This window comes from Cydia splendana, chromosome 1, assembly GCF_910591565.1.
Source record: "Cydia splendana chromosome 1, ilCydSple1.2, whole genome shotgun sequence".
NCBI classification, from domain to species: Eukaryota; Metazoa; Arthropoda; class Insecta; order Lepidoptera; family Tortricidae; genus Cydia; species Cydia splendana.
The window spans coordinates 35,362,008-35,380,431 of NC_085960.1; the positions used below are offsets into that span (position 1 = coordinate 35,362,008).

The 18,424-nt window shown below is 35.3% G+C and overlaps 2 protein-coding genes across 9 annotated transcripts in view; one reads left to right on the forward strand and one right to left on the reverse strand.

Annotated features, from left to right (window-relative positions):
- The window catches only part of LOC134794278 (CUGBP Elav-like family member 4), an 883,344-nt gene that overhangs the window by 616,160 nt on the left and 248,760 nt on the right, over positions 1-18,424 (reverse strand). The window lies entirely within an intron of this gene.
- LOC134794330 (L-2-hydroxyglutarate dehydrogenase, mitochondrial) overlaps positions 4,589-18,424 on the forward strand; it is a 417,328-nt gene continuing 403,492 nt past the window's right edge. The window contains exon 1 of the mRNA XM_063766124.1: positions 4,589-4,601. The gene's annotated coding sequence lies outside the window, so the exon portion shown is untranslated. The remainder of the gene's footprint in view (positions 4,602-18,424) is intronic.

Below are 18,424 nucleotides of genomic sequence, written 5' to 3' on the forward strand. Positions count from 1 at the left end.
AATACTTGGTAAATACCTTGTTTAAATTGTATTTATAACTGAAATAAATTCAACGGGCAATCATTAAGAGGCAGAGTAATGTTTAAGGAAATAATGGTAAACAAGATATTTCTATAAAGCGTTCTCTTCTTATTTAGATGAAATTAACTACAGATGTCTCAACTTCTTATTTAGATGAAATTAACTACAGATGCCAAAACCCCGCTCCCATACAATCGAAGTTACGCTCTCAGTTTATAAAGATATTTTGAAATAACATGAAAGTCATGAATATTCATGTAACATATTTCTATGTTTTGTATTAGTTTTTGTTGCTAGAAATTGTAATACAAATAAATTAGAAATACAAAATGGTGGCATCTACGTTCGTGTGACTTTTAAAATACCGACTAAAAGCAAGGACCACCAAGGACAGTAATATCATTTCTATTTCTACAGTTCTGCACATCATACTTCAATGTTATCACTTCGTTACAAGTTTTACGATCCCATCAAGCGGATCTCGTTTGTGTTGAGATTCCATTACGTTGTCTTGGTTATTGTACGAATATTTACGCCACCTACGCCCACGTCTCGACTAGATGTCGACCTTGAACGGTACCTCCCGCATTGCAGATTCCCACAGCTATATAAATTCGGTTACATGACATGGACAGGCCTAGAAGGTTATAAATAGTTAATGCCCTTGGCAATTTTTCGATAGCTCTTTTTGCGCAAAATTTGAAGGTATTCTTTATTCAATAAAAAATAATTTTATATATTGAGAGAGTTGGATCATCATTGTTTAGTAAAAAATTGATACTTAAACATACTGTTAATATTTCACACTAGTATACTGTTATGAAACTGTTTTGACGATTACTGGACCCATCGAGTTACCACAATCATTTTACGGATCCACTAAAACTAAAGAGAAAGAAAAATAAACAGAGTCGGACCAAGCTAAACCTACATGACATTTACAATGACACAAGTGTGGCAATGTCATCAATAATGTCAAATTTCTATCGCAATATGATGTTTATGAAGACACTCCTTCACCTAGTTCTGTTCAAATCATTGCAAAGTTAAGTTAGAGTGGTTAGACGCACTCTAATAGATTTAAGGTAAAAAAAACCTAAATACACCACATTATTTTGACGTTGCCGGATGGCAAATTTAAGGAGTATTTAGTAAAAAAAAGATTTTTGAAACCTCAACGTCATATTACAAGCAATAAATGTCACATTAATCATGCTTCAAGTCAACTGAATCGATACCCTTCACTCGAGTGAGCTAAAAAATGTAAACCCGTGCTTGAGCCAACATTTCTCAATAGCCTCGATTAAACCGTTTACCGTTCACCTGATGAGGTCATTAAGCTAATATTGATCGCCCTACTGGGATTAGTCGACGACAAATTGTCCAATCAGCGGACAGGTAATTGATTTTGAGCACCTAATATCGGACACTGGCTTCGTTAGAATTAGTGGGGACTTGAAATTTTCGGTTAGAAAGATTTTTAGCTAGGTAAAACAAATTGATTTTGCTGGTACGCTTCTTTTAAAAAACTCCCAGTTTTTGCTTTACAAAATACTTTTGCTTCAGATAACAAAGAAGATTAATTTAGAGCTTCGTATAAAAACTGTTTAGTTTAATCGTTAGTCAAAGTCCAAACTGCCAGTGACAGAGAAGAATGGTCGAACGTCACTATTGCGGTACACGTTGTAACAAGTGATGGCGAGAGGTTTTTTGCGATGAAATTAAATGGCAATGATCCAGATAACGCAATCTAACAAATGGGGAATATACTAAAACAATTTCCGATCAGCAGTCCACGGATGCTGTATGATGGTGGAATCAATCTAGATGATCCGCTAGTTCTTTTAACGTGCGTCTATAAATATTGGATGGAAGGATTCGAATGATAGATGATGCTGTCACGGGGAACAACAAATGCATAGTTTAGTGGCGCGTGCCGGCCGATTTTCACTATGACAACGGGTGTGGAAAATTGCGTCAGTTTTTTACCTTTTATTTTTCCCATGTTAAATTCATTTTAGTCTGCTGAAGATTCTTTTTTGGTAATCTTTCGTCCAAAAGCTGCTTAATAAGTAAATTTATTCAGTTCTGTAACAAGACTGCGGTACACGCAAAAACCTCGGCGCTCGTAAAACCAAAATAATCCTCTAACAGTGGATTTGCTCAAAGGTCGCCTAAGCAAACTGGGAGGATGAAACAATTTGTGTGCCCTAATCAAATAAGTGTAAAGGCAAATTTAAAATTCCTGCCCATAATTTGCATAATGACCCAACGAAACGACTCAATCTGGGCCGGAGAGGGCCTTTTATTGTTACGGCAGGCTACCGGCAATAGCGGCGCTCTTACCGTTTTAATTTAGGAAAGATCACCCTCATGCGAACTTTATGAGTCCGGCGAGCATGATTATTGAAGTGATGATTGCGAGAAAATTTTATTGTTATCGTTTGAAATAAAAAGGCGAAGTGCGCCGTATAATGGAGTGGAAGCCGTAAGTTTAGACCAGCTTTACGAGTATGCGTAGTGGCGAGGTTATTAATGAAATTATAGCGTTAGCGTAAATTTCTTAAAATAAAAATGATCTTCTTTAGGAGTCATTTGACTTGTGACAGACAGACAGAGAAACGAACGGACAACAAAGTGAGCCTACGAGTATAAGGGTTCTGTATTTTCCTTTTCATTTCATTCATTTGAACCTGAATTATGATAATTTTATTATTATTCGCTACTTACACGAATGTAAGTACTTAACTTTCGAACTTGCTATGTTTTCAGAAGAAATTGTAGGTTTTCTGATATTTTCCTAAAAGCATTTTTATATTTTGTGAAAGTTAAAGGTACATTTTGACGTAATGCTCCGTACGGTCGAGTTCACAAACATCTTTACAAGCCAACGTTTAAAAAATATAAGTTTACGTACAGTTACACGAACTTATTGTCAGTGTTTTAGAGGCTTGTTTCCTTATTCTCAGTTTCTTTAAGTTTTAATTTTGCATAACGTTTGATGGAAGACAAATTGTCAAAAATCAAAAAGATAACTTTAAATTAGAAATACGAGTAAAAATCATTTATTTACAAACAAGATATATACAGTGGTATTACTTAAATAAATTAGAATTAGAATTATAAATTAATTAAATAAGAAAAAACTCACTATGTACTTACTTGTCTGACAAAACATTTTACAGGAGACTGAGACGTAACACGTTTTCACAGAAACGTTAAGTATATAGGGTCGCCAAAAAATAAGTGCATTCCCGTTGCCAGGGAGGTTTTGGTATTATACTGAGCAACTTTTACTATGGGATCAACCCCGAAATAGCGAAAAAAAAATTTGGCTGTTTCATACATTATGGCTGGTCCATTTTATATTGGGAGGGTAAATTTCTTTTTTTTGCGATTTCGGGGTTGATCCCATAGTAAAAGTTGCTCAGTATAATCCTAAAACCTTCCTGGCAACGGGAATGCACTTATATTTTGGTCACCCTGTAGATCTAAACCTAAAACAATCAAAATCTTGACAAGTAGCAAAGCAAATCCAAATCAAACGGGCTCCAGCTCCAGACTGACCAAGTAATGAGAACAGTGCAAATCAATCCTCGTTTGATGTATCAAAACCGCAGCTAACTATGGCTTCAGTCGCAAATGATATTGCTGTATATATACACTTATACAGCTATTATAATCACTAATCAGGCTTTAGTAAATAGAGATCGACAACCCATCTATTCGTCTTTTGACCACCGGTCTGGCCTAGTTAACGTTCATAATTTTGGTAAGTAACCTTCTCTAAGAACTCACTGATGGTGCCCTTAAATAAGAATGAGCTTATATAATTGCTTTTATAAACTTTTACTTACATTAGTCCCTGTGATAGCGGTCATGCATGTCCAATGTCCAAGACATACCTACCTACTTATAAATAGCAGTAAGGCGACAAATTATATATTTTGAGTTAGGTCCACGTCCTTAATATTCTGCTTTTTTCTGCTATTGTTGTCCATACATTTTTGTACATGTTTTGTGATCATCAAGAATACGTGATTTATTTTTATACCCATAAGGAAAAATACTAAAAAAGCGCCAGCTAATACTACAATGACAAAACACGCAATGAACGCAGTATTGTACTGATTGTCGATCTTCAATATTAACTAGTCTTTAATATTGATGTGTAGGTATATATACATACTGATATCATACAGCTAAACTTAACCATGACTCGCATATTCTAAACTCGAGATAGAAATTCCGACGGCAGATATTAATATTTGTATCGCGTTACTCTAAATGAAGCGGTTTGGTTCGGTTAGTCTAGCGTATAGAGATTTGGTAGCCTCACGGAATCTTAATTTGAGAGTTTGAATGATTACAAAACACTTGGTTTAAGCAGTACATACAAGTAAACATGTAAACTGAAATATTTTTCATTAATGATCATAATTTTAAACGTAGGGGAGATTAGTCCAAAACCGGGATACGGGGTAAGACCAGGACACTTAGATAGTTTCAGATTGACCAACACTTCACTTCACACTGGTCACTGCTGTCAACCGTCTTGGTTCCTTAGTTTGTCAACAAAAGTTAAATAACGTGCGTGCTGGTGTATTAAGTAGCGGTCAAATAAACTTGTATTTGAGACATTTCGTATTTTATAATCGAAAAATTTTGGACAAGGCAAAATATTTGTTCAAAAATTTAATATTTTATAAAACTGAGTTTCAGTGTACGAGTAAAACATCATGCCGTCAACTCTATTCTTGTTCGTCCGAGCATTAGTTAAACTATTCTAACAACAAATCTAAAACAACTTTGCGTCTTTCAAAATAAAGTTTAAATTTCAGAAATCGTCGAGATAGGACGTTGCGAAAACGAGTAGTCTAAATGTTGGGTATGCTTGAGCTAACACATCTTACTTAGAAATTTACTATTCGCATGGTTGACCAAAGCAAAAGAGCATGTATATCCAACAACAATGAAAAAGGGTTATTCTGTTAAAATACCCTTACAAAGTAAGCAGCTAAACGACCTCAATTTTTTCAAAAAAACGTCTCTTTTGACACATATACCTAATCCGTGTCGTCCGTAAATATTACGTCCAGATACGATATGTATAACAGATTGTTAACAACCCAACATAATTATATATAATAATTATAATTATATAGGTAACAAACATTATACTGTATAACGCCGACGCTATATGAATATCATATAATTACTATACTTTAGCGACAGTGTAACAAAAACCCAGTATCATCGAAACGCAAAACGAACAGCCGCCGGTGAAAAGATCGGGCGAAATATAACCCAAAAAGCAAACATTTGAATAACTTTCAAAGGGAAACTTCGACTTTATTTAAATAAAGTTACTGAGCAGAATATAGTTCTTGGAGAAATTAGCAAAATTGTAGGTTTTTCGTTAAGTTTGAATTAGTAAACCGAAGTTTGTAGCGACGCCTCGCCGGGGTTATTAGCGACGGAACTTTACTTTCTTTGGTTTGTAGAAATTCGTGGACCGCTTTGTGTAAATATTACCTACTTTGAGGAAAAAATATTCGCTTAATTGAATTTGAGTGAGGTTTTCAGCGGTGTTGCAGTTCTGAAATGTAGTTTCATAACTTTTTGTTTGTATTTTTGTTTTGTCCTACCTATCTAAAAGGTGTGCACAGTCAGCTTCAATAGTAGTGGATGAAACAAAACTATGTTTAGAAAAATATTTGCCACCCTGGAATACAGATATATCTCTAGTTCATTCCTTAAAGTGTTTCCCGCAATCTAAATGTTCTACATTCGGAAATATATCTGTTTTTGTTAAGAAAACGGTAGATAGTTTAGACGCACGCCCTCACCTGATCTACTACGACTGATGCTGACTGTACTAAGGCTCGGTTGCACCAAACTGTTCGTATCGTTAAAGAGTTCGCTAAATTTTTATGTATGGAAAGTTTCATAGTAAAGCGCTGGGGCGCGCCGGCTGACGTTGATCAGTCTGTCAAATGTGGTTGGTGCAACTGGCCCTAAGTCGGTATTTGCTGCTTACCTATCTGAAGACATCTAGGTCATTAGCTCGGTATGCAGCATTGAGTTTCGGTAAACACTTACCTGAAACAAAAGTAAACATGGCATAAATATGTATTCATATCTGTTTGTGTAATAAACAACATAAAGTTAGTACAGAAGCACTACCACCAGTTTTAACATTGACATATTCACTCACGTTTAAGTAACTTACTTTCTATGCATCTCGCTCGTACTCGCATATTAGTGCAAGCGAGATGTATAGAAAGTAATTTACGTAGACGCGAGTTAATCTGTCAATGTCAAAACTGGTGGTAGCCGTACAGGACAACAGAAACTGGCCGGTAGCCATTAACAGCGTTTGAAACTAAGCATACAATTTAGAATTCATTTGATTAGTCTAGCCCAAATCTGATTTAGCAACTTGTTATAGTATTGATCTGGTTTCGATACAAACTTGAAAATCACTCACGGTGGTTGGTGCAAGCGAAATGAAGTGAAAGTCGTGCGTGAGATGCGCGCCAATGCCGCCAATCACCAAGGCGATCGTCAAGATCGTGTCAATAATCTGTCATAACGATTTGTTAAATTAAAACTAACCGCATACTTACGTTTCATACATATTTCACTGTGTTCATATTTTAATTTTAAACCGTCTACAGGCTAAGCGGTTTACGATCCTATTCAGATTTCGTTTGTGTTATTACTTTTCTTAACGCCGAAAAGGTATATATTATAAATAATTATTGATTGTTAAACACGATTACATAATTAAAAACCACCAAATTAAAAAACATATACATACTTTTATCTACAGTTTTATATTAGATATTTCTATAACCACTATATGTACTTTAACTGTCTCAATCGTTTCACTTTTTATGAACTATGCTAAAGTAATAAAATAAGAAAAAGAAACTCCTAGTAAAGTTAGTTCTCGACTTTCACATTACTTGTAATACCTAAAGCAATCTTTTTTCTTGAACACAACCAAATTGGCAGTTCGCTTTAGCCATTTTATTACCCCTGACTCAATAAACAAAGGTCGTAAGATACTACAATATTGTATTGAGATAAGCCTTTTCAAAAGTAAAGCGTTGACCGCCGCTCCCTTGAGACTAACCGAGAAGAGTTTCTTACGTGAAAAGTGTCCATTATAGTTAGTATAGTATTTATCTTTATCAGGTCAGATAGGTCAGATGAAGAGTTTTTTTATTTCCTTTAAAAAATACCCATATAGATTGTAGACTTGGGATCCAAATAGTTGCTATTCAGAAGAATATCATGCTTCATATTTTCGATTTTTTGTTTTCTTTGAAATTTTTTTTTTCTCCAAACCAATACTAGAATACTAACTGTAAAACATTATAAATCGAACCTAAATGAACGCTGTTCAATATTTATCATTCTTATTTATTTATTTTCTTTATTCAATATTTATTTTCTTCCAACCAACATGAGGAAATAGTTCATTAAAATTACTGTGCTATTTTTGTGAATAAAATACAAATTTATCATCAGTTTCTATAAGGAGTCTTTAATATCAGCTGGTGTAGTGATAATTTATTTTTAGCACCAACTTCTTGATTTTTAGATAGTCAATATTTAACCTAACAATATCAACCCCAAACACTGTCTATCGCGGATAGCAAAAACAAATGCAATTTGCGTTCGACGTTCAAAATTGCCGGGTTCCGTCGGCCATTACGGCTTTCACCACAATTACTGGGTAATTGAAAACGCTGGTCGTTACCGCGTGACGTCATGGAAAAATGGCTTTTGTAATCGTTAAGGATAAAACACAATGTTTTGTTGGGACCTTGTGAAGGAAGAGATTGTGGCAGTGACGTTTACATGTAAGATAGTGTCTTTTATTTTACGATTTTCAGAAATTAATAACGTATAACCTGTACATAAGTTTCTATTAGGTACTTCAAAACACTCTTAACATTAATTTCAGGTCATTCCTGTAACTGTAACCTGTGCCGACTTTCATGTGACCCTGCGTTTTTGTTTATAAATGTGTCAAGTTCTCATGTATTTTTTTTTAAACTAACCAATGATGAAGTTGTGAAGCGAAAAAGAGATAAGGCATATTTTGTTACAGCAGTAAACAGATTAACATCTTATTTGAGTATATTCGGTCATGAGATTAAATTTAAGCACAGTGTCCGAAATTCGTAACAGTCATGCAACAAAGGCTGTAAAAAGTTCAAACCGTGTGGATGTATTTTAAATTACTTCATGTTAACATAGTTTAATTTCACAAGTAACTAAATAATTAGCTTAGTTTAATTTAATTGTATACCTACATCATGTTACATAATAGGGAAGAGCGGTGTTACCCAACACGGGCATTTTTTGCTTACAGGGTAGCTCCATCCCTTGCATCATATTTCACGTGTATTTTTTTGCAATAAATAATTTTGTATTTGTAACTAACGCGGTAACCGAAGACTATATTAGAATTGAATAAGTATGTTAGTTGACGACATAAACGCTCGTAGAGTGATTATTCCTTCAAAGTTCAGTGTCCGAAATTCGTAACAGTCATGTAACAAGCAACTGAGTCTGTGAAGAACCGTGGGTATTTAGCAAACGCTCATCTCGAGAGCTGCCAACTAGAGAGTGGTCCGATTTAGCGGCAAACGCGAATTGTAGCTCATAAATTCATAATACACAGTGTACAACTGATATAAGTCCAAATTGTGCCTAAATTAGAGTCGCGAGGCGAGTCATTTTTAGTGTTTTGGGAGCGTTCCTCAATAGGAAAGAAGTCTTCATTCCGCCATCGCTCTACGCGACAACATTTCCATATTCACGACTTATTAAATGGGCAGTCCTCAACTGCGCGTTTCTTCAGAAATTTCTGCCTCGTACGGCTAAACTGTGAATTAAACAATCACCCGCGGCATTTCTGGACCGATACGACCTTCAAGAAAAGAGTAAATACTCCTAAAGAATTATGTCACCTATTGACGTCTGCCAAATGCCTAATATACCTTTACAAACCTACCTAAATATAGCCTTACCACGACTGCCTTAGCAGTCCCAAAGTGACATATTCGCTAACGTCTGTGTAACTTACTTTCTACACATCTCGCTTGCACTAATATGCGAGTACGAGCGAAATGCAAAGCAACACGCACACGCTAGCGAATATGTCAGTGTCAAACTGGTGGTAGTCGTACCGAACTGACAATCATAGTGACACGTATCAAAATTATAAAATATATAACAATATCGCAGTTTCTCATGGCCTGCACCACCCCATTCCAGATACAAAGGAGACGGATGCGGTCTCCCCACAAACTTTGCTGGGTCTAGCGAAGGGTTTAATTGTGCACGAGACGCTGCAAAAACGCAACTAAAACGCTCTTCAAACGCTCAGTGCCCCACTTTCGCGACTTTTGTGTTAAGGTAATTGCAATTGCAAGTTATAACTGTGTAGATTGGGTTCAAGTTGTGATAAAACGTTGTTTGTAATTACAGTAAAGGTGCAAACTGAGGTAGTTAGGAGTAATAGCGTATCAAAAAGATTTTAAAGACAATTTCCGTTCGTAGTAAATATTATCTTATAATTACTTATATGGAAATACCACTTTTTATAAATATTGATATTGAATTGAATTGTTAATCATATGGATTTTAAACGAAAACTGTCACTGTGGACATTTGGGGTTAAACCAAAATTAGGCTTTATCACATTTTACATTTATGAATACAACGTTAAGATATGTCTACAAAAACCTAACCTCCGTCTTTCACTTTCAAACCTAATCTACTTTGCAGAAAGCTCTACTGCTAAAATTGATTTTGATATTACAATAGAATTCGTACCCCCATATTTCGTAAAAACCGGGCAAGTGCGAGTCGGACTCGCGCACGAAGGGTTCCGTACCATAATGCAAAAAAAAAAAAACAAAAAAAAAAGGAAAAAAAAACGGTCACCCATCCAAGTACTGACCACTCCCGACGTTGCTTAACTTTGGTCAAAAATCACGTTTGTTGTATGGGAGCCCCATTTAAATCTTTATTTTATTCTGTTTTTAGTATTTGTTGTTATAGCGGCAACAGAAATACATCATCTGTGAAAATTTCAACTGTCTAGCTATCACGGTTCGTGAGATACAGCCTGGTGACAGACGGACGGACGGACGGACGGACGGACGGACGGACGGACGGACGGACGGACAGCGAAGTCTTAGTAATAGGGTCCCGTTTTACCCTTTGGGTACGGAACCCTAAAAATCACTAAAGAATGTCAAGAATAAAAGTAAATGTTATAAGTTAATATATAGGTACTTGGATTTTTCCTTAGCACACCTATAAATCTCTTGCCGCGACGAATTTCTTGAAAATTCTCCTCTAAAGTGACTTTTGTCGGACGACGAACCTGCGGCGCTGACGGCCTTAAGCCGCCCTTCGTTACCAGCTTAAAACCCCGTTGACAAGGGATTTTCAACTCTAACACTTCACTCTCAAGCTCGATTTTAGCAAAGCTTAATACTCGGCTCAAAAACCTTGTTATTAGTTGGACAGAATAGACAGCGCCACAGTATTTACGGTGGAAAACAGCTGTTTCTCCGCAAATTAGACACCGATGTGATAAAATGGGAACGTTAGACGCGTAGTAAAACAAATTGAATTTTCGCTTAGACGTCTGCATTTCTTTTCGTACGTTTAATGTACTAGTTTATTCCCGTTCGTACTTAAATTCTTCAGATAACTGGTCTAATATTGATGCAATAATAATAATATTGATGCAAGTAATAAAATTATTTTATCGTTTCTCTTAACCTAAAATAATTCCTGTCTTCAATAATTATCTATTGCTATTTGTCCATATTAAATTGTCTTTCACCTGTTGGTGTTTGATCCTTTCACATTTTATCAAAGATTAGCTGGAAGAGATCCCTTTTATGGATAAGTTCGCCTTTGTACATAACATTTTTATTTTTGTTTTGTTTTTGTCCGTTTTATGTAAACCTGTTTATGTGCAATAAAGTGACATACATACATACATACATTATCTGAGTGGAGCTATGGCCCTTTGAAATGTCGACGTAGTAACGTAATGTGCTTATTATAGCACCAGGTATCGTAATGTAGCACCAGATGTACTGTACTATACTAAACTTTGATACCGGCCTCTGAGTAAAGTTTCCACCAGAAAACAGCAATTTCGATACAAAAGACTAATGAATAGTATTGAAATGTAAAACGGCGGAGTCGTTAGCACACTAACCCCGGACCCGCGTACCCTCCATTAATTAAAACAACTTAAACGAAACTTAATTACGTTCTAAAAATGGCGGATGTTTTAACATTTCAATTGTTTTACGAACAATGAAATGTAATTGGTAAAAGGGTGTAATACAAATAATGCACACGCTAACCGTGAGGTCAATAAAATTACACACTGTCGGCCCGATTCGAACTTTAAGATACGTCTGTTAATAGATCTAGAAACAATATGGATTAGATATGTCAGTGTCAATGTCAGATATGTTTCTTCAAACAAAAACGACACTTTGACACTGACACATCTAATACATATCGTTTCTAGATCTATTAATTGACGTATCTTAAAGTTCGAAGGCAGTTTTACTGTGACATCAAACTGATATCTAAATAAATGGCATGTCCAACATTTTCATAATTGTATGAGAAAAATCTCATGCAATTTAACTTTATAATATAAGAAGAAACTGCCAATTAAATGCAACTAACCATAACTAGTCATAATGTAGTATTAATGTAGCTATAACATTACAATTATTAATACACGTCTGAATGGTAAGTATGTCATGGTCTTTTTTTTTCAGCTAGGCTAGGCACGAATACAAAATTAAAAACCCTTAACCCATTTTACCCCATTTAAGATTAAATTGCAAAAAATACTTTCGCAGTGTAGCTTTATAACATTCGAAGAATAAGAACATATTTCTAAGTTACTACTTTCTACGGTTTAAACTGTCAGTATAGGTATCTTAATAAAGGATGAAACTGTTATATAAATATAGGTACTTATTTTTACGATATCTTAACTAAAAGCAAACAGCCCGTGACCTCGACAAATATTTATTTAATTCGACTATGCAAATGGAATTCAAGTCAAGTTCAAAGACAAACTGCCAAACAACCCAGAACACAATTCAACTATAACAATAAATTTTGTAAACGTAAACATAAGATCCCTTATATTATAATGAGAACAGAAGCCCGAATTCGCACTGTGACTTTGCCAACTGCGGTTTTTATCTAAGACCTATACTACAACCTACACATTTTTTTCATTTTTTTTAACTTAAACAGGTATTTTTATCGCGTAGCTTGCTTTTTACAGTCATGCGCTTTAATTTGGGACCTACCTTACACGATATTCATATCGTGTAAGGTAGGTTGATATTCATATCGTGTAGCAAACTGACGCTATTTAGAGCTAATATTTTAAGGCAGTGTCATAATAATGTTTACCATACGTACCGTACGTACGTTTACGTTTCTAGGGGCAACCGCTCAATTACGTCAATTTGCGAAATAATATTTTGTTAAAATGTCACTTTAAACAGATTTCGAAAACCGTAGTGATAGCTTTTTGCAAAGAGGTTATCATTTCAAGGGTCGGTTCGATATGACTTTTAAATGTCTTAATTTGACATTTCAACACTATCGAACTGAAGTTTCAACCTTATTGCATTATGAATGTTCTAACAACATTTTATGGAAATGGGTCCCAAATTAAAGTTCGTGACTGTACATTTTTTGACAAGAACAAATATGTATACCTATAATATTTTTCCTTTGAAAAAAATATCGCTTCTTTTAGTGGGATTTTACTTTAGCCTTATTCGATATACATAAGAATTACAAAACTTGGTTTATAAACAACTACTTTATATTTGTGTTTACCTATGTGAACAATAAACTTCGTCTTCATCTTTATTAAATTTGAAGTAAATAATGTATTTTAACCCAATTGGCTGTATTTTGCGGTGCAAACGCTGTATTTTTAAGACTTCTAATACAGCTTTAAATTCAACGGTATTCTTATTCTTATATAATATAAATTTCTACAGGTTACTCAGGTAACTGCCATACTCGTCATGTTCCCGACAAAGTAGACCTTTTTGTGGATTGTGCCCAAATTTAACTCCGTATAAAACGCCAAGTGTTCCAAATAAGTATGAAACTATTACAGGCCTGAAGATAATTTTGTCTGGAAATTATTACTCGCGGAGGGAGCCCGGAGGATTCTGAGTGACAGACTTTCTTTAAGTTCTGGTCCTGTTTTAGGGTTCCGTCGGATAATTTTTAATATCGTACTTATAGCATACACACTTTCGTTCGCAAACACATTACAAGGAGCGGGTACAAGTACCTTACCTATTCATATTCTTACTAGGAAATACCAACCTAGATTCTGTTTTTGTAAACTCTAAGAACGAAATAAAGCGATACTCCACACATAGTTAATGCTATGAAAGTAATGAATGTCAGAAACTACCACCGGCTCAACCCTACTTCACAGCCCCGAGCCCCGAGAAGACCGGTGACACTCATAATAATTGTGGGTGCTGCTGCTAGCATTGTGGGTGCTGCTGCTAGCATTGTGGGTGCTGCTGCTAGCATTTTCGATCATCATTTTGACAATATACGTCGACATATTCTGACTGCACAAAATGTTCTAGAACATTATAATGACACGGTATACCTTAGTGAATACAGATTAATTAGTTAAATGGTACCTATTTTTTCTTTCATTATTATTCCAAGAGAATAATAATGAAAAAATGTGGCTCAAAAAAGAGGCAACTTTCGTTCCCAAATTTTAACTGCATTTAACTTCGTCCTTATTAAATTAAACCGTTACATATGTCGGACTCAGTACATAACTTACAGATTTAATAAACCGTCCTTGTATATTCGTAATTAAGTATTTTACGAAGCGAGTGCGTTGGTGATGAAATTTGCATTCATTAGTGAGCGTCCGTGAGGTAAATGTCAACGGGTGTTTCTTTTAGCCCCGGCATTATGTAAGTAATTGAAACTGAAAAATGGTTAAAATGAAAGTCTACTTTGACGTGGACGAGTTATAATGGTGCTAAGGTTAACATTGTTTAAGTAAATAAGTACTACTTATTATTATAATTACAAGTGTTATGTTGTAAACGAGTTATATTGTATTCAAAATGTTTAGGTACCTACCAAATACTTAAGTACTACATATATTATAATTACATGTGAAAATGTAAAGTTGTATTGTTAATGAGAATAACGATGGCAGATGGCGCTGGGATATCGCTTTGTATTACTATTAATAGGTATTGTTTTCTTACTCACAAAAACTTAAATTAATCTCTTACGTTCTGAGAAAATATAATAATAAAACCCGGTTCCCTAAGATCTACATACATTATGCATACACAAGTAGATGGCGTAAGCGGATACAGGTCAATGGCCGTTAAGCGTTCGAAGGGTTGAAGATTATGCAGATTGCACTTTCCGACTGAAATTGCGCAAATAAGCGTCACAGTATAAAAAAGTAGTACATCTGTAATCCAGAGAAAGTTTCTTAAATTCTTATAATAACCAAATAATCTAAAAAAGTCAAACGTGGGGGCATATTTAGCTACAGTCAATGTACATCAAACAGTAAAAATACTTTCTACCGATAATGTTATAACTGACCGAGAGTTACCGAGTTACTTTCGTATGTCCGGATGTTTCCTTTACAGTACGGTTACCATCAGTTTGTCACTAACATAAACGCCGTCGAGAACGTATTTTACTTTCTATACATCTCGCTCGCACTCGCATATTAGTGCAAACGGGATGTATAGAAAGTAAATTACGTTCTCGACGGCGTTTACGTCAGTGACAAACTGATGGTAACCGTACAGGTCGAAATACTCGTTAACCGATTCTCGTGAAATTTTGTGAGCACGAGCAGGTTCGATGATTAAATAGATAATTTATTTTGTCGATTCAGTTTATGATTTTTTTAATGACCCAATCATGCGTCTATTCAATTTTAAGTTATGCTCGCGAGGTCTACCGCTCACAGACCCACTAGTTTATTTATGATGACTTTATGATAATAAATTTAACACTCAACGTCTGTGAAGTTATACTACTGTATTTGTTACTAACTGTGTTTTCACCGGATGGCAAGGGGATGACGACCTTACGATGAAAATTCAAGTTAATAATGAAATGTAATTTCATTTTGCTGTGTTTTCATTTGAGACAATCTGAATGCTACTTCTGCAGCTAAAATTAAGTATGTATTTTTATAATGAAAATTTATCTTTTTGTAAATTATTTTATTTATTTGTAAATTCTTTAAGTATACATTTCTGCCGTTTGACGGCCTCCTAGTCTAGTAGGTAGGGACCCTGCCTACGAAGCAGGATGTCTCAAGTTCAAATCATGGTAAGGGTATTTATTTGTATGATTATCACAAATATTTGTTCTTGAATTATGGATATTTTCTCTTATACAGGATGTCCCTAGCCATTGGACAAAGCCGAAATGTACATATGCATTAGGGTATTTAGAACCAGTATACAAAGTATCATAACAATCGGTGTAGCGGTTACGAAGAAATTAACAAATTACGATTTTTTTTACTTTGGAGCAACCTGTATATGTTAGTAGCTCCTGAGGTAATAAATAGTATGAAACCTTCTTCGACCGTTTTGATTGTCTTTTTTATTTATAACATTAATAAGATTCTGACTTTTGACAAATGTCATCATTGCCGCACATTTTCAAACAAATTGTCAAAAGCACTGCCAATGATTAATACAGTTGATTATTTTTGTTGTCGATTATTGGAAATAACTTTTGTTTGATAATTATTTTTTTTATCTTATGTTCTAATTAAAAAAATATTACCGTTAGAGCATTTCTGAGAAGTAACCCTACGTGGGACTTCAGGGTTTGTCCAATGGCTAAGGTCACCCTGTATAAGTGTATATCGTCTAGTACCCACAACATAAGCCTTACTGATTTTACTGTGGGCCTAGGTCGATCTGTGTAAAATTGTCTAGTATCTATTATCACCACAATCAACATCTATATACAATCAAATTTACCTACTAGAAAAACTTAAAGGAGTTAATAAACTTAGGTTATTAAAGCCCAAAAAAGGGATGCACACACTTCACACGAAACTCGTTAAAATTATACTAAGGGCCCGATTCGGATTTTGAAATAGACATCTACTAGATATCTTTTAGACGTCACCAAGATACGATAACGATATGTTACCTATATACATAGATAGATAACCTGTCAAATTTGACATTTATGCGATTCTAGAGATACTCTTGAACGATTTCCACAAGATATGACTTAGAGATCCAATTCACATCTAATATATATCTAACACTATCTGACTTAAAAGTGACACTGGTTGCCCAAATTGAGCTGCAAAAGAGAACTAGTTGAAATCTAAACTATAACGTATCTAGAATGGATCTAGTACGTGTCGTCTCTTGTGAATATCTTGAAGTTCAAATACGGCAGTTAGAGTCCGCCGAAGCTAACTTTTCACAGACTTGAACAGAAGAACGTGAGTTATCATATTACACATCATAAACATCATATTTTCATAGAAATCTGAAAAAAAGCGGTGGTGGCCTAGCGGTTAGAGCGTGCGACTTTCAATCCGGAGGTTGCTGGTTCAAACCCCGGCTCGTACCAATGAGTTTTTCGGAACTTATGTACGAAATATCATTTGATATTCACTAGTTGCTTCTCAGTGGAGGAAAACATCGTGAGGAAACTGGACTAATCCCAATAAAGCCTAGTTTCCCCTTTGGGTTGGAAAAACTACTAAAAACTAGTAAAAACTAGTGCCTACGTCAAATCATGGGATTAGTTGTCAAGCGGACCCCAGGCTCCCATGAGCCGTGGCAAAATGCCGGGATAACGCGAGGAAGAAGACGAAGATTTTCATAGAAATCTGACATTAATGATAACATAGCCATGCAGAGTATAAGCATCACAATAGTTAATATCCTGTATGTGGCCTTATACTGATAATCACAATACATGTAGTATTGCACCTGGCTTTATACTTTTTGGTTCTTGTGGTTTGGTTTTTGTGGTCATTTTGGTTGAGATAGAGAACTGTCAGGTTTGGTGGCAGGTCCGAGGTTATGTTTGATTTGATCTTTTGTAATATTTTATAATTAATCCTGTATATCGGTGTAATAATAGAAATGTTACTGGAAGTAGTGGTTAGTGTGCTCAACCCCTTTTACTGAGCATTAAATCTATGAATGATTTCAAGAGTCAGCTAATCCGACTCCAATTACTTCTTCAAGCTTTTCCTTAATAAGTTAAAAAATAATTCAAATCGCCTAAACCAAGTTCGAAAATTGAATAAAACGGAATTCAACCTTTAACATCATAAAACTCGTTATATCGTAAATGTATGTTAATTTCAACGCAAGATATTCCGAGGAACAATGTTGTCAGAATATTCGGCGACATCTTGGCCAACTCGCTAACTTGATTATTAGGGGAGGAAGGGAGGGGGGGATGAAATGCAACGGTTTCGTTACATAGTTGACGTAGGGTTGAGGCGATAGTAACGCAAATGACCAAAACGGTACAATAGGGTACACTACGCATTAGGGCTTAGTTTTTGGCCCTTTGCGTTCTAGGCTAAATATTTAGAAATTTAACTTTTTAACAATTCTCAACTTTAACAACCCAACTTATAACTGATCGAGAGAGCACTATATACGGGTCAAGTTTAATATTGTTAACGTTAAATGTATAGCGTGGAAAAAAACTTTTTATGAAGCAGATTACTCCTCGCGCCTGTCATAGCAAAATTGTGGATAACTTTCATATTCCCAAATTAAGGACTATCAACTGTCAGATGACTAATTTTTCTCATCGCATAGAGGACTCAACGTCACGCAATAGTGATCCTATCTTCAATGTTTCTTCAGCCCCGCTTTTGATGTAGGTATAAGCTTACACGCTGAGACAGCCCTAACCGCACTGGTCATTCCTTCAGACCTTACACAACTCTGGACGTAATATTGCCGCGGGCGATGTCTTTGTTGATTATGCTAAGTTATTCCGTTACCGACTTTAGTTTGACTCAGTTGAAGGCATTGTTGGTGGGATTTGAATTTCAGTATTACAGTGACAGAATGGCCATTTGAAGGGCAGAACGGACCATCTTTCGTCGCAAAAGTTCGTCTACAAGGATGAGTGATGCGTACAAATATCCGTAAGTATTCTAGTTTTAAGAACCTTGCAGCCTGATTCGAACTTTAAGATACGTCATTTAATAGATCTAGAAACGATATGGATTAGATATGTCAGTGTCAAATGTGACGTTTCTTCAAACAAA